Source organism: Melanerpes formicivorus, unplaced genomic scaffold, assembly GCF_026170545.1.
Source record: "Melanerpes formicivorus ecotype bairdi unplaced genomic scaffold, bMelFor1.0.p_v2 SCAF_80, whole genome shotgun sequence".
NCBI classification, from domain to species: Eukaryota; Metazoa; Chordata; class Aves; order Piciformes; family Picidae; genus Melanerpes; species Melanerpes formicivorus.
In genome coordinates this window covers 2608742-2624012 of record NW_027142432.1, presented here as the reverse complement: position 1 = coordinate 2624012, position 15271 = coordinate 2608742, and the positions used below count along the sequence as shown (strand labels likewise).

Sequence of the window (15271 nt, the reverse complement as noted above, 5' to 3'; positions counted from 1 at the left end):
CTGATGAAGGGGAGGACAGGGAGGGAGTGAGAGCACAGGTGACTCCTGCCCTGGGGTGTGGGGTGAGGTGTAAGGAGTGGTCTGAAGAGCATCATCTGCCTCATCACTGACATCAGGAACCAGGACACAGCCAGGGAATAGCCTGGGCACAGCCAAAGCATAACCTGGGCACAGCCTGGGCACAGCCTGGGCACAGCCAAAGCATAACCTGGGCACTGCCTGGGCACAGCCTGGGCACAGCCAAAGCATAACCTGGGCACTGCCTGGGCACAACCAAAGCACAGACAGGGCACAGCCTGGGCTCCCCCCTGAGCCTAGCCCACAGCCCAGGCACTGCCCTTTAGCACAGCAGCTGCCGGCACAAAGTCTCCAACTCCCCAGGGCTCCCCCAGAGCCCCCCCCCGAGGAGCCTCTGCTGCACCCCAGCCCCCACGCTACCCAGGACCCCTGCAGGGCACCAATGGCTCCTGCTGCAACACAGCAGCAACCAGAGGGAGTCTGCAGCTGCCCCTGGCAGGGTGATGCAGCAGCACAAGGAACCCCACCGAGCCCCCACCCAACCCCAGCCACGGCCCCGCAACCGCACAGACCCCTCCCAGAACAGCACAGAAGACGCTCACCGACCCTGCACACCTCTGCCCTAGCCCTCAGCCCTCCCCGACCACCCCAAATCCCCACAGCCGCACAGAGGTCCCCACAATCACAGTGACACCCCCCCCCAAACCGCACGGACCCCAAGCGCCCATCTTGCAGAGCTCCCCTGGACCTCACAGACCCACCCCTACCACGTACCCCACAGACCTCCCCCGGATCCCACGGACCCCCAACCACATATCCGCTCAAGCCCCCCAACCACACCCCACCGACTCCCCCTAGATCCCCGCAGAGGCTCCCCCCAGCCCCAGCCCCACCGACCCCTGCCCAACAAACCCCTCCCCAACCCAAGCGACCCTCCCGACCCCTCGCAGCCCCACAGAGAGCATTCCCTGATCCCCACCCCACGACCCCCAACTCAGCCCCGGAGACTCACTCACCCCACCTGGACGCCGGGACAAGGGGGAAGCAGAGAAGGAGCAGGAGGAAGAGCTCAGCGCACAGGGAGCCGCCGGCCCCGGCAGGCTGCTGGCGAGCAGAGAGCGCTGCGAGGGAGACCCCGGCCCGGCCCCTCCGGCTGCTGCGGCCACGTGGGACGAGGAGCGGAAGCAGGGAGCAGTCCGGAACAGAAGCCCCGCCCACGGCCGGGCAGCCGCAGCCAATGAGAGGCGGCGGGAGCGCGGCAGCTCCTCCCCCTGGGCGCTGCCGAGGCCCAGCCAGGAGCTGCCCCTGCCGGCCGCGGCCGCCATTGGTGCTGCCCCGTGGGGAGCGGCAGCGGGGCCGGAGCGCGGGAGAAGTGCCGGAGGTGCTGGCGGGCGAGCGGCAGCTGCCGGCTGGTGAGCTGCGGCGGGGCGGGAGGGGCTGAGGGGGCCGGGGAGCGCTGAGGGCGGCGGCAGCGCAGCGGGGAAGGCTCTGGCTGCGTGGGGCTGCCGGGGGCGTGTGTGGAGTTGGGGGTCGGGAGGGGCGCGGGGGGCAGGGGGCTCCGTGGGGCTGGGGCAGGCTTGGGGAGGGTGAGGAATTGTTCTGTTTGGCTTTGGCCAGGGGCAGGGGGGTGCCGGCGGGGCTGGGGGCCGCGGGGTTGGCTCCTGAAGCTCTTGGCTGTTTGCAGTCTGTGCTGTGCAGGATGTGCATTGGGACAGCAATGGGGGGGGGCGGTGAGGTGTCAGAGAGCGGCCGGGAGGGACGGGGTCCAGAGTGCAACTCTCATCCCAGCCCTGCTGCCCGCACTCAGCACCAGGCGGGGCTGGCACTGGCACTGGGGGTGGGAGTGTGCTGGGGCGATGCAAAGGGCTCCGTGGGGATATCGATGGCTGTGGATCAGCTTCACCTCTCTCTGAGCTGTACAATTCCCCCCCAGAGCCGAGAGAGCCAACAGCAGTGCCCAAGGGAGCGGCAGCGGTGCCGGAGCGCTGCGGGCGGCGGCAGCGGAGCGGGGAAGGCTCTGGGCGGGCCCCGGGGCATGCTGAGAGCCGGGGAGCGTTGAGCTGCTGGGCCCCGGCGCTGCGCGGGGCGTGCGGAGCTCAGCCTTGAGGTTTTCCTTCCTGCCTTTGTCTTGGAGTCCCCAGGTTCCCACTGCCTGCTGCGGAACATCTTGGGGCTGCCTCCAGCCCTCGCAGCAGCCTCTCTCGGGTTGCACTCAGATTGGTTTGGTCTGAGGTTGGCTTTGAGCTTTTTCCCTTAGGCTGTGAGCTGAAGGCAGCTCAGGAAGAAAGTTCTGACTGCAGGCTGGAGAGAGAGGACTTGGGGCCGCAGGAGGAAGCTTGAGGAGGGGTTTGGAGGAGCCCAGAGCGCTGGTGCAGGGCAGAGACACAAATAGGTCCCTGAGCCATAGCCGCCCCCAGCGCTCCCCGGCCCCGCAGCCCCTCCCGCCCCGCCGCAGCTCAGCAGCCGGCAGCTGCCGCTCGCCCTCCAGCACCCCGCATCCGAAGGGAGTCTCTGGTTTCAGTTCTGATGCGCCAGAGGGTGAGGAGTCTGCGTTGGGTTGTTGGGTGTTTGGCAGCAGCAGCAAGGTCATTTCCTGTGCCTTTTGTCCAGGGTCTGGATCTAGCAATCGCTGTGACCCCACCTCTGCAGAGCTATTTCCTGGCTGCGTTTGCAGTGTCCCCGGGGTTGGGCTTGTTACCAGTGCTGATTGAGTCTGTTGCTGCCTAGCAATCATTTTGATGCCTTGCTGGAGCTGGCCTCTTGCAGCAACATTGACTTCCCATCTCCTCTTACTGTCTTTCCCTTGGGGCTTTTAGTTCTTGTTACCTGTGCCAATGGATTTGGTTTTGTTCCTGTATGAAGTTTGGTTTCAGGCTAACAGCTCTGCCCCTGTGTGCTGGATTTTCATGCAGCATGTGTTGTGTTGGCAGCAATTTGGTTTTCCACTGCTCCCCTGTTTCAGTGTCTCAGTCCCTGCTAATAGGTAACTCCAGCCATTGGTCCATGAACCTGGTTCAAATAGCAGCTCAGGTCTGGGCAAGCTTGCTTCTGTTCCTTCACTCTTGACAGCAGTGATCCACAGCACTTCAGTTGGGTGCCAGATGTTGTGGGGCAGGGAGGTGATGTTGTTTGAAACCCCAATGCATTTCAGTTGCATTTTCATGACTGTGGAGCACCAGCTGTCAAGTCCTCCCCAGCTTCTCTAGGCTTCTTCTTGTGCAGCATCAAATGTGCTTTTTGTAGTCTTTGGGAGCCAGCAGCTAAGGTTTCTCTCTCCATCCAGCTCCACCTCTTGATTATGGAAGATTTGCTCCCTGTCCTGTGTTCTTCTTCTCTAAAGCTGCTTTTTACCATCCCAGCAGTCTCTCTCAATGGCTTAGCTCTTTGTTTTGGTCTGTAAACCATTTCAGACTGTCCTGGTTTACTGATTGGGTATCCCCAGCAGCTGCATGAGGGTAACCCAAACGACCTCCTGATGTGTGTGCCATCACCCCATGTTCCTTCTGTCCACATTACAGAGACCTGAGCACAAACCTAACAGGCAGTTGTCCCCCAAGAAGTTGACTCTTCCCTTGAAAGTGCCACTGGTCTGTTTGCAGCCAGAAAGGATCTTCTGTGTGGTTCTGAACCTGAACTCAAACCTCTCTCCCTTAATCCTGCAGCTACAAGTGGTCCAAGAGAGCAGAGGTCTTAGCTGCTTTGCTTTGTAACCTACCTGTGCCTCCCTCAGGCCACTGCTGAATGGCTTCATTGAGGCCACAGCTTTGACTGTGACTACCAAGGTGTCTTTGATGGGAGCTGTCTTAGTGTCTGGCAAGGTTTCAAGGGCAGTGTCCTCCACTGCAATAGGAGCAGCACTGTCTGTCCTGTAGCTCTTAGAGCTTCAGTTCAGCCTAGGGCAACCATTGTCAGTTTGCACAAGGCATACACAAAGGATGAAAAACTCCACCCCCATGGCCAACGCCACTCACATGGCCTGGGCTGTTGCGGCGGCTCTGATTGGCTGCGGCTGCCCGGCCGTGGGCAGCAACAGTGGCGGCCGCGGCCGGCAGGGGCAGCTCCTGGCTGTGCCTCGGCAGCGCCCAGGGGGAGGAGCTGCCGCGCTCCCGCCGCCTCTCATTGGCTGCGGTTGCTCGGCCGTGGGCGGGGCTTCCGTTCCAGACTGCTCCCTGCTTCCGCTCCCCGTCCCACGTGGCCGCAGCAGCCGGAGGGGCCGGGCCGGGGTCTCCCTCGCAGCGCTCTCTGCTCGCCAGCAGCCTGCCGGGGCCGGCGGCTCCCTGTGCGCTGAGCTCTTCCTCCTTCTCCTTCTCTGCTTCGCTCTTGTCCTGGGATCCAGGTGGGGTGAGGGAGTCTCTGGGGCTGAGTTGGGGGTGGTGGGGTGGGGATCAGGGACTGCTCTCTGGGGGGCTGCGAGGGGTCGGGAGGGTCGCTTGGGTTGGGGAGGGGTTTGTGGGGCAGGGGTCGGTGGGGGTGGGGCGGGGGGGAGCCTCTGCGGGGATCTAGGGTGAATCGGTGGGGTTTGGTTGGGGGCTTCTGGGGATATGTGCTTGGGGGTCCGTGGGATATGGGGGAGATCGGTGGGGTACGGGTGGGTGTGGGTCTGTGAGGTCCGGCGGAGCTCTGCAAGCTTGGTGCTTGGGGCCTGTGCGGTTTGGGGGGTGGCTCGCTGTGATTGTGGGGAGCTCTGTGCGGCTGTGGGGGTCTGCGGTGTTGGGGGTTGTCGTGGGGGGGGCTGTGGGGTAGGGCAGAGGTGTGCAGGGTCGGTGAGCGTCGTCTGTGCTGTTCTGGGAGGGGTCTGTGCGGTTGCGGGGCTGCGGGTGGGGTTGGGGTGGGGGCTCGGTGGGGTTCCTTGTGCTGCTGAATCCCCCTGCTAGGAGGTTTTTTTTCCATGGATTCTCTGAATCCTTGAATTTGAGCTTGGGATCTGCTCTTGACCTTAGCTGCTGGTTCTTGAGCTTGGGGACTGGATCTGAGCTTGCAGCTGGTTCTTGGGCTTGGGAGCTGGCTCTGAGCTTAGGAGCTGGGTCTGCACTTGTGATCTTGGTTCTGGATCTTAGGGGCAGGCTCTGGGCTCAAGAGGTGGTCCTTGAGCTTGGGAGGTGATTCTGACCTTTGTTGCTGGGTTTTGATCTTGGGGGCTGGCTCAGCTTGGCTGAGTGTGAGCTTGGGAGCTGGGTCTCACCTTTGATCTCGTTCTTGAGCTTGGGGGCTGGCTGTGAGCTCGGGAAGCTGTTCTGAGCATGGGAGCAGGTGGTGAGCATAGGAGCTGAGTGTGAGCTTTTCACCTGCCTTGAATTTACAATGTGAGAGGTTGGGTTCTGGGTCTGGATTTTGATCTGGGTCTGAGCCTGAGGGCTGGGTCTGCACTTTTGAACTGCTGCTTGCGCTTGGGAGCTGCATCTGAGCTTTGGAGCTGGTTCTGCACTTCTGATGTGGGTTCTTGAGCTTGGGGACTGGCTCAGAGCTTGGGAAGTGCTTCTCACCTGAGTTTCTATCTCTGAGCTTGGGGGCTGGGTCTGAGCTTCAGCTGTTGTTCTCACCTTAGTTGCTGTCTCTGAGTGTGGGAAGCTGCTCTGAACGTAGGAGCTGGGTGTGATCTACTGAGCTGGGTGTGAGCTACTGAGCTGGGTGTGAGCCTGATTCCTGCCTTGAATTTAAAATGAGAGAGTTCAGGCAGTTGGAAGTTGAAGCTGAGCTGCTTTGCACTGCAGTGCTTCAGTGTTTGTGATGCTCCAAAGGCAGATCTCAAAGAGCTGCTGCAAGGTTCTGAAGCTTGGGTGCTGGTTCTTGAGCTTAGGAAGTGGTTCTGACCTTAGCTGCTGGTTCTTGAGCTTGGGGCCTGGATGTGAACTTAGGAAGTGGCTCTGAGCTTGGAAAGCAGTTCTGACCTTAGTTGCTGGCTCTGGGCTTGGGGTCTGGTTCTTCATCTCAGGGCCTGTCTGTGAGATCGGGGGCTGGATCTTGAGCTTGGGAAGTGATTCTGACCTTAGTTGGTGGCTTGGGAGCTGAGTCTGCACTTTTGATCTAGGTTCTGGACCACAGTGGCTGGCTCTTGAGCTTGGGACCTGGGTGTGAACTCTGGAGGTGGCTCTGAGCCTGGGGGCTGGTTCTGCATTTCTGATCTGGATTCTTGTGCTTGGGAGCTGACTCTGACCTTAGTTGCTGGTTCTTGAGCTTGGGGGCTGGGTGTGAGCTTGGCCCCTGCCTTGAGTTTAAAATGAGAGTTCAGGCAGTTGGAAGTTGAAGCTGAGCTGCTTTGTACTGCAGTGCTTCAGAGTTTGTGGTGCTCCATAGGCAGATCTCAAAGAGCTGCTGCAAGAATTGAGCTGAAGTGGCACAGTGCCCTGCAGAGGCAAAAGCTTTTCCCTGCCAGTCAGCCTTTGGAATCATCTCCCCAGGGCAGTGGTGGATTGCCCTGCAGGGCAGAGTTGGAAGGCTCAGCTTGGCAGGGGGCTGGGCCAGCTCCTTTCCAGTGCAGTGTCAGCTGGCAAGGTTGGAGCAGCTGAGCCTTGGGGTCCCTTGCAGCCTGGCATTGTGTGGCAGCAGAGCTGTGCTGCTGGTTTTGAGGGCACTTGGAAAGCTTCTGGAGCATTTGTGCAGAGTGTGCAAGACATCCCTGAGCCTAGCAACTCCCTCAGCTCTCTTCAGAATGAACTCTGCAGAGCTGGAAGAGCTTTCCAGGAATTTGGCAGAGGTTTAGAGGAGTTTGGAAGGGATTTTGGTTCTCCTCCTCCTTGTCCTCTTCCTTGTCCTCCTCTGCCTCATCTTTTTCCTGCTCTCCCTGGAGGCTGCACTTAGACTCCTAGAATCATAGAGTGGTTTGGGTTGGGAGGAAGCTGCAAAGGTGCTGCAGTCCAAGCCCCTCTGCAGTCAGCAGGGACATCCTGCACTAGCTCAGGTTGCCCAGAGCCCTGTCCAGCCTCACCTTGAACCTCTGCAGGGCTGGGACCTCAAGCCCCTCCCTGGGCAACCTGTTGCAGTGTTCCAGCAGCCTCCTGGTGCAGAACTTGTTCCTCACCTCCAATCTCAATCTGCTCTGCTCTAGTTTGAAGCCATTGCCTCTGGTGCTGTCCCTGCAGGCTTTGCAAAGTGTCCCTCTGCAGCCTTCTTGTAGTCCCCTTCAGTACCAGAAGGTCACTCTTAGGTCTCCCCAGAGCCTTCTCTTCTCCTTTGTAGGCTGATCACCCCCAGCTCCCTCAGCCTGTCCTGGTAGCAGAGCTGCTCCAAGACCCTGATCATTTTTGTGTCCCTCCTCTGGGCCCTCTCCATCAGGTCTATGTCCTTCCTGTGTTGAGGGCTCCAGAGCTGGCTGCAGTGCTGCAGGTGAAGTCTCAGCAGAGCAGAGCCAAGTGCCAGGATGGCCTCTGTCCATCTGTGGCCATGCTGCTGTTGGTGCAGCCCAGGCTGCCCTTGGCCTTGTGGGCTGCAGGCTCCCCCGGTCTGTTCCTGTCCGGCTTCTTGTCCACCAGCTCCCCTCAGTCCTTTTCTGCAGGGCTGCTTCCTATCCCCTCTTCCCCCAGCCTGTCCTGACTGTGAGGACTGTCCCAGGCCAGGGGCAGGACCCTGCCCTTGCTCTTGTTGAAGCTCAGGAGGTTGCCCTGGGCCCCCTCTGCAGCTTGTCCCCTTGAGCTCCTCCAACTTGTTCTGCAGGGTATTGCCTTAGGTTTCAGGAGGCAGAGAGGCTCTCTTTGAGCCTTGTGAAAGGAGTTGATGCAAAGGTTGAAGGTGGTTTGGTTTTCCTTGGTCAGTGCTGCTGCCTCCATTGTCTGAGCAAGGGGAGATCAAAGGACAGAGTCTGAGCTAGGAACCACCCTGCCAATGCTGCCAAGCTCGAGGAGAGTGGGACAAGACCACTTGTAAGTCCCAAGGTACCTCAGGGCACTGATCACAGGAACCTGGAGTTGCAGCACAGGTATGAGAGGTCTGAGCCTACACTGTGGCAGAAACTGAATGTTTGAGGTTCCCTCTGCATTCTCTCCAGCTGGCTGTTGGGAGGTGCTGGGAGTCAGGGACTGTTATGACTGAGGCAGGATCTGAGGGTTTGAGGTCCCGGGCTCAGGTGCTTCCATCTTCCCTATTGCAGAGCTGTGGGGGCTGCTGTGTGCAGGAGAGGTGGTGGTGAGCATGGGGTGTGGCTTGCAGCAGAGGCTGCTGTGGGGGTGTGTGGGGGAGCCCTGGGGGTTTGGAGGCTTTGTGCTGGCAGGTGCCGGGCGGCTGCTGTGCTGAAGGGCAGCGGCTGGGCTGAGGGCCAGGCGCGGGGGGGAGCTGTGGGCAGGCTGTGTGCTGGGTGCCGTGGGGGTGTCAGGCGTGGGTGCTGTGCTGAGCCTGAGCTTGGGAGCGCCTGGGGCTGGTGTCAGCTGTGGGGTGGTTTGGCTGTGCTGGGGGTGGTGGCATCCAAGGCCTGTGTGCCCCCCAGCCCCTTCCTGTGGGGCTCTGCTGTGCCCTTGTGCCAGGGGTGCCTCTGCCTGCCCTCGGGCACAGGGCTGTGTCCATCTCTCTGCAGGCGTCTCTGTGTTCCCCAGCTGGGCTCTGCTGGATGTTTAGATCCAGCTCTGCATTTCTCTTCCAATTCCAGCAGAGCCTCTGTATTTTACGTCCTTTGGGAGTCAAATTATTTCTCTTTAAGCTGAGACCCATTTACATTTGGCTCCTCCTGCCCACCCCTGGCAGTGGCTTTTGCAATGAGCTTGGGAGGCTCTTCCTTAGTTGCATTTTTCCTCTCCACCTCTGCTCTTTTGGTTGTTTTTGTCCTGTTCCTCTGCTCACTCCTGCAGGAGGAAGCTGAGCTGTCCCTGGCCTGTTTCCTGTTATTTGTCCATGGTCTTAGATAAGCACTGCCTGCCTCTGGGCACTGCCTGCCCCTGAGCAGAGCATTGGTGCTTGACAGCTTCCTTCCTGCAGGGCAAGCAGCCCTGGAGCCTCTAAACACACAGTGCAAGGTTCCTGTCTTGCCTTCTTTCAGTTCACAGATGAGAAGCACCTCAGGATCCAAGTCCTGTCCCTCAGACCTCTTGGCTTCCATACATTCATTGAGTTCCTGTTATTGAGGTTTCCAGCCCTCACTTCAGCTCCTGCTTTCTGCTTTAATCCCTTGTTTTGCTGTAGGTAAATCTCCAATTACTCTGAGGTCCCTGCCCATGGCAGGGGTTTGGAACCAGATGATCCTTGAGGTCCCTTCCAACCCCAACAGTTCTATGATTCTAAACAGATTAACACAAACAGATCAATATCAAAACTCCTCTGAGTTGCTAAGAGTCTGTCAGAGATTTCATGAAATTTCCAGAGGTGTTGAACAGTCCTGAAGGCATTTATTGACTTCTGAAGATATTTGGGGGAGTTTTGAATACATTTGGATGATTTCTTCAGGCATATTTGAAGAGTTTTGAGACCACAAACATCATTTAAATCTCTCCATTGATCTTGAAAGAGAGATTCCCAAGCTTCTCTGGGTGGCTTTGGGAACTTCTAGGAGGTAGGAAGAGTTTTTAATGATTTTTAGCTGCCTTTAAGAAGCTCAGAGAGATGTTGATGATTTTTAATGCAGTTTGAAGCCTGTTGAAGCCTTTTTCTAGAGTCTTGAAGGCTAAAGCAGGGCAGGAACTCATGAAAATCTCCACCCAAGGAGTTTTCTGAGCTCTGAAGAGATTTTCTTCACTCCTGCAGAGTTTTTTGGAGTAATGAAGAGATTCTGGAGAGGTTTCAGGCAGTTTTAAACATTTCTCAGTGTTTTTGAAGCATGAAAGGAGCTGGGAGACTCCCCAAAATCTCTTTGAAATTAGTTGGAAGAGTTCTGAACAGATTTGAATGACTCCTGAAGAGCTTTGAACAGTTTGTGAAGAGATTTGGATGATCTTGCAGGTGGTTGTGAGCATTGTGAAGCATTTTTGAAGGGTGTTGAATGCTTCAAGTGGTTCTTCTCTCTCCATCATATCTCCACTTCGGGGCTGAGCAACTGCAGAGTTTGCAGATCTGCTCCTTGGGACAGCCCAGCAAGTGAAGAACACAGACTGGGTCAACAGTTGGGACCACAGCCCCACAGTGACTCCTTTGGTGCCTCCCAACCTCCTCCAGAGTCTCCTACCCAGCACATTTCAGCCCTCTGGGGGCTCTGAGTGACATCAGCTGTGGTGGGAGTCTGGGGCCCCACAGGCAGGTGAGGGTTGGTTGTGTGGGTCAGTGCTGCTGCCTCTGCTGTCTGAGCCATGAGAGACTGAAGGAAAGGGCCTGGGCTGGGAACCACCCTGCCAGTGTTGCAGAGCTTGGGAACAGGGTGAGTGAGAGAGCTCCATAAGTCCCAGGGTGTCTCAGCACCCCCAGCACAGGAAGCCAGGGTCTCAGCACAGGTATTACAGATCTGACCTTCCCAGCATGGCAATAACTGGGAGGTTTTGAGAACCTTTCTCCATTGCTTGCCCCATCTGGGTGTTGAGTATTGGGAGGTGTCAGAGGCTATCATGACCCAGGCAGGATCTCAGGGTTTGAACTCCTAGGCTCAGGTGCTTCCATGCTTCTTATATCACAGCTGTGACCTCTTCCCCCACCAGCATGGCCTCCCAGAAGGACCCAGACAAGAGTTGGGAGAAGAAGTTCCCAAAGAACAAGTTGGAGCAGAAAAATTGCAGCCCCAAGGGACAGGAGGAAGAGGAGAAGGAGAAGGGCAACATATATGATGATGAGGAGGAGGAGGGCATCATGAGGGATGATGATGAGGAGGAGAATGATGACTATGAGGATGAGGATAATGATGATGAGGAGGAGAATGATGACTATGAGGATGAGGATAATGATGAGGAGGAATGTGACCAGGATGAGGAGGAGAAGGAATCTGCAGAGGAGGATGAAGCCAGAGCAGGTCCCTCTGTGCCACTCAAGCAACTGAATCAGTGCCCTGAGTGTGGGCAGAGCTTCCCAGCTGGCTCAGAGCCACTGAAGCACCACTGCCCCCACCCTGGCACCCGGCCCTTTGTCTGTGGTGACTGTGGCAAGAGGTTCAGACAGAGCTCTAGCCTCATCCGACACTGCCTGACCCACACTGGAGAGAAACCTTTCACCTGTGCTGACTGCGGCCACAGCTTTAGACGACGCTCTGATCTCACGATCCACCGCCGCATCCACACCGGGGAGAAGCCGTACAGCTGTGCCGATTGCGGGCAACGCTTCAGACATAGCTCTGCCCTCACAACCACTGCCGCACCCACCGCGGTGAGAGGCCGTACAACTGTGCCTACTGCGGCAAGAGCTTCACTCGCAAGTCTTCCCTCTGGCAGCACCGCAGTGTGCACAGCAAAGAGAAGGCCTTCACCTGCAGGCACTGTGGCAAGAGCTTCAGTCACAGTTCCTCCCTCACCATCCACCGCCGCATTCACACTGGAGAGAAGTTGTTCCCCTGTGCTGAGTGCGGCAAGAGCTTCACCACGAGCACTATCTTGATCCAGCACCAACTCATCCACAGTGGCGATAAACTGTACCGATGTGCTGACTGCGGCAAGAGATTCGGCCGCAGCTCCGACCTAACCAGTCACCACCGCACCCACACGGGTGAGAGACCTTACAGCTGTGCTGACTGTGGCAAGAGTTTCACTCAGAAATCTTCCCTTACCCGGCACCGCAGTGTGCACAGCACTGAGAAGGCCTTCACCTGCAAGGACTGTGGCAAGAGCTTCAAAACCACCTCTAGCCTCACCATCCACCGCCGCGTCCACACCGGAGAGAAGTTGTTTCCTTGTGCTGTGTGGCAAGAGCTTTACCACGAGCACTGCACTCAGCCAGCATCAACTCATCCGCAGCACTGAGAAACCCTACAGCTGTGCCGACTGCGGCAAGAGCTTCACCTGCATCTACAACCTCTCCAGGCACCATCGTGTGCACACGGGGGAGAAAGCTTTCACCTGTGATGACTGCGGCCAGAGCTTCAGCAGCACTTCGTGTCTAACCAAGCATCGCCTCAGCCACACCAGTGACCAGCCCCAAGAGCAGGGGAGGTACAAATAGATCTACCCAGGGTCTACTGGGGTAATTGTGATCCCCTGAGAAGTCTTTTCCAGCACCAAAATCACCTCTTTTCCCTCTGCATTTCTTAGAGGCTCCAGCAGGAACACACACCTCCTGCCCTTCTGAACACCAATTAGTGCTGATGAGAACAATTGCAGTGCTGAGTTGGCACAGCCACTGGAGCTGGGCTGAGCTTTGCCAGGGTTTGAATGGTTCTTCCCCCTTTCTTTGTGTCTCCTTGGGGTAAAAGCCTCTCTGTCCATTGCCCAGTTGTGTCAATAAAAATCCCAAACTCACCAAATCTTGTCTGTTTGCTTTTCTTTTAGATATTCCCTAGGAATGGGGCTGGAGCTGTGTGCCCAGTTCAGGGAGGTCAAAGTGAGGTTCTCAGAAGAGTCTTGAGAGTGAGTGTCTTGCTAGGGGCAGTCTCAGGGGTAACTCAGAGGGTTTTTTTCAGGGGGGTGTCAAGGGATGTTAGGTGTTTGGAGGGTGTCTTGAAGGTCAAACCTCAGAACATGCCCTAGCCCAGACAGCTGTGAAATCTGTGTGCCCCTGGCCATGCTTGGCTATGCTCCATCCTATAGGTGCAGTTTTCAGGGCTCTGTGTTACCAAAGGGAATGAATTGTCTTGGGACAGTATTTAAACCAGCCAAGGAGTTAGACAACTTGCCTTGTTCTCACCCAGACAGCACCAAGAGCCAAATGCTGCCAGAGTTGTAGCTGAAGAGCCTGCACCAACAGGCAGCAACTACACCCAGGCCTCAAACCTGGACCAAGACAGAAATGGGGAAAGCTCCAAGAGAACTGAATCCCAGAAGAGGCTACAGCCTGGCAACAGAGCACATGAGAGGCCCTTAGCCCTCTCTGAGCCAAAGGCAAGCTCTTAGATCAAGCAATTCATCCACAAATGATACAAATTCGGCAATCTGTGACCACCCTTCATGATTTGCAGAAATTACTGGGAACCATAAACTGGGTAAGACCCTTGCTAGGTCTCAGCACAACTCTGCTAGTTCTCTTATTTGACTTACTGAAGGGGGACCCTGACCTTTTATCTCCTCGATGCTTGACTGCAAAAGCACAACCTGCACTGAAGCAAGTGGAGCTCACCATTGCCGTGGGAACAAGACCATCAGGTAGCAGAAGCAGCACCTGTCAGCATTTATGTGCTTATCTCCCAAGGTCATCCTCTAGCTCTCACAGCACAGTGGAATGAACACTGGCCACATCCTTTGCATTTTCTGGAATGGGCATTTTTACCATTTCACCCAAAGCAAACAGTGAGCACTCAAATGGAGCTGGTTGCTCAGTTGTGTGCAAAGCCAGGCAACGGTGTGTTCAACTCTTAGGACCAGACCCTGCCACTCTGACATTGCCTTTAATGTCAGAATATCTGGACTGGTGTATGGCACACAGCCCTGAGTTGCAAATGGCCCTGATAGATTACCCAGGGAAGGTTTTGCTGCATGCTAGGCACATCGATTTTTTCAGCTACGTGGAGGGCTGCAAGGAGTGGAATCGACTTGGTTCTCTCTGACACCAGTCCCAGGAAAGACAATCCTTACTGATGGCTCAGGGAAAACAGGGGAGGCAGTCACTGCCTGTCAAGAAAAGGGGAAGTGTCAGGAGCTCCTAGTCTATCAGGATGGTTCACTTGAGTTCCTGGAGTTAAAAGCTGTGGTAATGACCTTTATTAAGTGGCCCAATGAGCCCATAACCATTGTCACTGACTTGCAGTGTGTTTGTAACCTTGTACAGCAGTTGGACCAGGCACTGCTGAAGGAGGTTAACAACAAATCTTTGTTTCATTTGCTAAAAGCCCAATGGCTTGTGCTGCAAAGTTGAACAGAACCATACTGTGTGCTGCATGTTCATAGCCACACAAGGCTGCCAGGGTTCATGTCTGAGGGAAACACCACAGCTGATGCCCTGATGGTGCCTGCCTGGCCTGCACCTATGCCTGCTGTGGCAGCGAGCAGCTCAATCCCATGCCTTTTTCCACCAAGGGGCTCACACACTGCAGAGGCAATTTGGCATATCGTTGTCTTCAGCAAGAGATATTGTGGCCTCTTGTGCAGATTGTCAACATGTCTCCTCCACCCAGCCAGCTGGTGTCAATCCCAGGGGACTACAGAGCCTACAGCTATGGCAATCTGATGTTACTCACATGCCCGAGTCTGGGCCTTTGCAATATGTCCATGTCTCAGTAGACACATTCTCTGCTGGGATATGGGCTGCCCCACATGGTGGTGAAAAGGCCTGAGATGGAATTATGCCCTGGAGAAAAGCTTTTTCTGCCCTAGGCATTCCACAGCAAACCAAAGCTGATGTCGGCCCTGGCTATGTCACCTCTAGACCACAAGCGTTTGTACGCCAGTGGGGGGTTCCTCATGTTCCCAGCATACCCCACTGAGCCACAGGACAGGCTGTAACTGAACCTGCCCATCACACTCTTCAAACTATGCTTGAAAAACAGAAAGGGGGAATGCTGGGGGAGACACCACACAGCAGGCTGTGGAAAGCTGTCTATACCCTGAATAAACATCTTTCAGAGTGGTATGAACCCTGTCACAGTAACTCATTTCTTGTCATTGCAGTCTGTGAGCAATCCTTTGGCAATATAAGGCCCCAGTGTGGGTCTGCAATTTACAGACCCTTGACTGGGAAGGCTCCTGGGATCTTGTGGCCTGGGGCCATGGGTACACTTGTGTTTCCACAGGTGCCAGGGTCCAGCAGGTCTCTGCTTGTTGTGTTTGGCCTGCTCCGGAGCATGATCAGTGGAAACAAGGCCCTCAGCCCACATCAACTAATTCCATGGGATAGCAAAACATTTGGGCAGCACTGCTGCATGCAGTAAATCAAACCTGGAATTTTAATGCCTGTCAAAATTAAATTGTAGCACAACAGTAAGGTGTTTTGAGCATCAGGACATGTGGGATGATAATTTGCTCTTTGCCCCATTAGAGCCTCAAGAATTAGATATTCCAGGGACTTTCCAAGCAGAAAGCTGTGTGTACCTGCAGCATAGATGTGGAGCTGATCTAGTACTATGATCTTTAATCACACTCCCTTTGCCTTAAAGCCATGCAGGCTTAGCCTAATAGCTGAATGAGATGATCATGGAGGTATGAAGAACAAAGCTGAACACACAGCAGCCAGAATAATCTTGCTTCAAATTGCTACGGCAAAGCACCAGCTCAGCTAAGGGAACTGGCATCTTGGGTTGCAAAACAAGACAAGGAAACATCAAAAGTGTTGCTTG

General features: G+C 56.0%; 1 pseudogene; it reads left to right on the top strand.

Annotated features, from left to right (window-relative positions):
- Positions 1 to 1342: 1342 nt before the first annotated feature.
- On the top strand, positions 1343 to 12310 carry LOC137454322 (zinc finger protein ZFP2-like; annotated as a pseudogene).
- The last annotated feature ends 2961 nt before the right edge of the window (positions 12311 to 15271 follow it).